Below are 4,471 nucleotides of genomic sequence, written 5' to 3'. Positions count from 1 at the left end.
GACACATTGCATTCGTCTCAGAATCTATTTGGCAAACCACACAAATGATCCATAGATCATTTAAGTAATTTCATTCTTTGGAAAGTATGTCTCGTTGGTTGAATTTAAGAGTTTTCACAGCAATATTGAATCCTTCACCCTATTCAATATATGTTAAGGTTATATGCAAATGGTTTTCATAAATCAGTTTAAGGAGCAAAGGGTAATGGTTAGTGAATGATACTTATCAGACACCATAAGTGCTATTTCCAATAAATACACAGAGCGGTTCATTCATATGGGGATTCAGGTCCTGATGGATATAGGATCATCACCTTGGAGTGATTCCAAGACAGCGCTTAAATCAACCTGTACATGGTCTGTCCCATAAAGGCTTGACCAATCTTTGAGGATAACACATCTTAATGGAAAATGTATTTTATGTTACATATTAGACTTCTGGTGTCACTGATTCATTCATCACGAAGATCTATTCTTGACAAGGTATCACAGTGCCGTCTCAGTTTTAAGCAAGCTTTTAGTGTTTTTTTTTTGTTGCTTTTACAAATTTGTAAAAAAAAAGGGTTGTTCTAAACATGTACAGTTAAAGTCGGAAGTTTACATACACCTTAGCCAAATACATTTAAACTCAGTTTTTCACAATTCCAGACATTTAATCAGAGTAAAAATTCCCTGTCTTAGGTCAGTTAGGATCACCACTTTATTTTAAGAATGTGAAATGTCAGAATAATAGTAGAGAGAATGATTTATTTCAGCTTTTATTTCTTTCATCACATTCCTAGTCGGTCAGAAGTTTACATACACTCAATTAGTATTTGGTAGCATTGCCTTTAAAATTGTTTAACGGGTCAAACATTTCAGGTAGCCTTCCACAAGCTTCCCACAATAAGTTGGGTGAATTTTGGCCCATTCCTCCTGACAAAGCTGGTGTAACTGAGTCAGGTTTGTAGGCCTCCTTGCTCGCACACACTTTTTCAGTTCTGCCCACAAATGTTCTATAAAATTGAGGTCAGGACTTGTGATGGCCACTCCAATACCTTGACTTTGTTGTCCTTAAGCCATTTTGCCACAACTTCGGAAGTATGCTTGGTGTCATTGTCCATTTGGAAGACACATTTGCGACCAAGCTTTAACTTTCTGACTGATGTCTTGAGATGTTGCTTCAATATATCCACATCATTTTCCTGCCTCATGGTGCAATTTATTTTGTGAAGTGCACTGGTCCCTCCTGCAGCAAAGCACCCCCACAACATGATGCTGCCATCCCCGTGCTTCAAGGTTGGGATGGTGTTCTTCGGCTTGCAAGCCTCCCCCTTTTTCCTCCAAACATAACGATGGTCATTATGGCCAAACAGTTCTATTTTTGTTTCATCAGACCAGAGGACATTTCTCCAAAAAGTACGATCTTTGTCCCCATGTGCAGTTGCAAACCGTAGTCTGGCTTTTTTATGGCGGTTTTGGAGCAGTGGCTTCTTCCTTGCTGAGCGGCCTTTCATGTTATGTCAATATAGGACTTGTTTTACTGTGGATATAGATAGTTTTGTACCTGTTTCCTCCAGCATCTTCACAAGGTCCTTTGCTGTTGCGCTGGGATTGATTTGCACTTTTCGCACCAAAGTACGTTCATCTCTAGGAGACAGAACACGTCTCCTTCCTGAGCGGTATGACGGCTGCGTGGTCCCATGGTGTTTATACTTGCTTACTATTGTTTGTACAGATGAATGTGGTACCTTCAAGCGTTTGGAAATTGCTCCCAAGGATGAACCAGACTTGTGGAGGTCTACAATTTTTTTCTGAGGTCTTGGCTGATATCTTTTGATTTTCCCATGATGTCAAGCAAAGAGGCACTGTGTTTGAAGGTATGCCTTGAAATACATCCACAGGCACACCTCCAATTGACTCAAATTATGTCAATTAGCCTATCAGAAGCTTCTAAAGCCATGACATCATTTTCTGTAATTTTCCAGGCTTGTTTAAAGGCACAGTCATCATCTGGAATTGTGACACAGTGAATTATAAGTGAAATAATCTGTCTGTTAACAATTGTTGGAAAAATTACTTGTGTCATGCACAAAGTAGATGTCCTAACCGACTTGCCAAAACTATAGTCTGTTAACAAGAAATTTGTGGAGTGGTTGAAAAACGAGTTTTAATGACTCCAACCTAAGTGTATGTAAAGTTCCGACTTCAACTGTATATGCTTTCTATTGTAGGTTTGTGGGGCGTTGTTGCCTCTATTTTGATGTTTTGGTATGTTTTTACAGTGCACACAAAAAAATGTCCACAAGGAGTATGTCTATCTTCAATATGCCTGTGGAAAAGATGTCGTCCTACTGAGAGGTTTTATGTAATTAGCGCTACCTGTACCATACAACTTTCCCATCAATTAAATTCTATGTATTCACATGAACTTGTACCCATTTAGTTTGGAGAGGGAAACATGAGGCTTTGGAGAAGTGATTGTTCACTGAGCTTTGGCTCATACTCTGCTGGAGTGAAACGCTTGTATAGAAACTGTTGCACAACATTCTAGTGAGAAGGATCAGACCTTTCCTGCAATCTCTTAGCTCTACGCATACAGTCCTCCCTCCTTCGTGAGTGTTCATTACACACACAGTGCCACAATCCATCTCACTAAAGCTAAAGCATACCATGGCACAGTAGTGGTCTGGGCTGAAAACAAAAAACAACCTTTCAGGAGGAAAGAAATAGAAGAGGACCATCCTGAAGCAGAATCTGAGACAAACACTGAGACAGAAATGGATTGATTAGGTATGTGAGCACTTTGTTGAAGTTGATAAAAGGAATAGCTTCTCCACTATGTGAGGGATGACAGAAGTCCGAAACGTGGTGCTTGAGAGATAAGGAGCTGTCTGAACAGCAGGTTGAACGTCCCTGTCAGTGTGGTTTGTTTCCAAGCGGATGTCCTTAACTGGAGGTTATGTCTGTGTGTCCCTGGCCTGCTCTGACGTTCCCTGTTGAGCTAATAGAGTGCCGTAATAAGACGATCACTTTTTCATCATCCCTTTGGAATGACTACAGATACCGACAGGCAGGGGGATTGTGGGAAAATCGACCCTGACATTTCAAAAGACAATTGCCAAGGGAAGGCTTCAGCGAAGGGTGCTCACATCTGCACAACTCCCCTCCTCCAAGGCGGCCTCTCGCACACACTCTGATTCTTAATCCCTTTCATTGGTCCCTTGGCCCTAGATCTCTTATTTTCATTGGGTCTTTGGCATATCAAATAGCAGATCTGTTTGCAAATGTATATGTGTCCAGAGAGCATAGTGTTTATAATGCTGTTGTGCAGGAGCTGCATGGAGGGACCTACCAGATGTATTGGCCTGTTATTGTTTGTGTTTTATCCTCAGGCCTACGTACTGTAGAAATATACAATTGTCTTTCATGGTATGAATGTTAAGATTAACACTAATATTCAAGACATTGTAATAATCACCAGAAGAGCGTCTCTGTTAACTCTGTTACTGCAGTTGCAGTTTAGTGTCTTCCTCCTCAGACATAACATAATGCTTGCACCAGATGCCTCGTTAAGAGAGTAAACTCCTCTTGTTTTTCACCATGAGTTACAACAGCAGCCTCGTCTTCGTCTCGCTGATAGTTAAATAAGAAACGAGACTTGGGGCCCTCCCTGTCTGCCCTCCTCAGATCTCTGGCCAGAACGGAACTGTAAATTGTGCGACCTCATGAAATATCTGAGAAATATATCAGAGCCGAGATAGCTGAGGCATGTATGTGGAAACTGAGCTTTGATGCAAGTGACTGCACAATATATTACTTCCCATGGCAATGAAACAAACACAGCCGAGCCAGGTTTTTGAGAGAAAAAAAAAAAATTTACTAAAAAAGCTATGGTCCATTTTTATATCTTATAATTTCATAGTACATAATTGTATAAACATGAACATAAATGGACATCAATAAGAAACTTACATTATGATTAAAATACATTACTCCTCTTCTTAGCAGGTATGACTAAAATGCTTTTAAGAGGTTAACCATTTTTGTTTTCACGTTTACATTGGTCATACGTTGACATACAGTGTTAAGTGGTAAAATTTCAAATAAAAACATGAACAATTAGATATTAACAATTAAAAATTCTAATTAACAGTTTCAATGGACTCATCCATTCATTTCTGAGGTTGAGAGCTTCAGTGGTCTTAGAATGAGCTGATATGCTTCCATGAATGTTACCTGGCAAATCAAAGCAATGACACATAATAACATACAGTATGAGGTTTGACAATGATACCCCACAACACGACCACACTGCCTCCCAACATGCTACAATGATTAGCTGACATGGGGCAAAGCAGGGATGGCGGTGTGGTGCTTAAGTCTGTGAGTGTCCAACTCCTGGGGGTTAGGGGGGTTTTGGGGGGGACGTGAACAGAGTAGCCTCTCCCATCGTCTCTCCGAGTGCTTTAGTGTGGTTAGTGGAGGAGGT

Source organism: Salmo salar, chromosome 26 (genome assembly GCF_965601325.2).
Source record: "Salmo salar chromosome 26, fSalSal1, whole genome shotgun sequence".
Classification (NCBI taxonomy): domain Eukaryota; kingdom Metazoa; phylum Chordata; class Actinopteri; order Salmoniformes; family Salmonidae; genus Salmo; species Salmo salar.
This window is presented reverse-complemented; position numbering follows the sequence as displayed.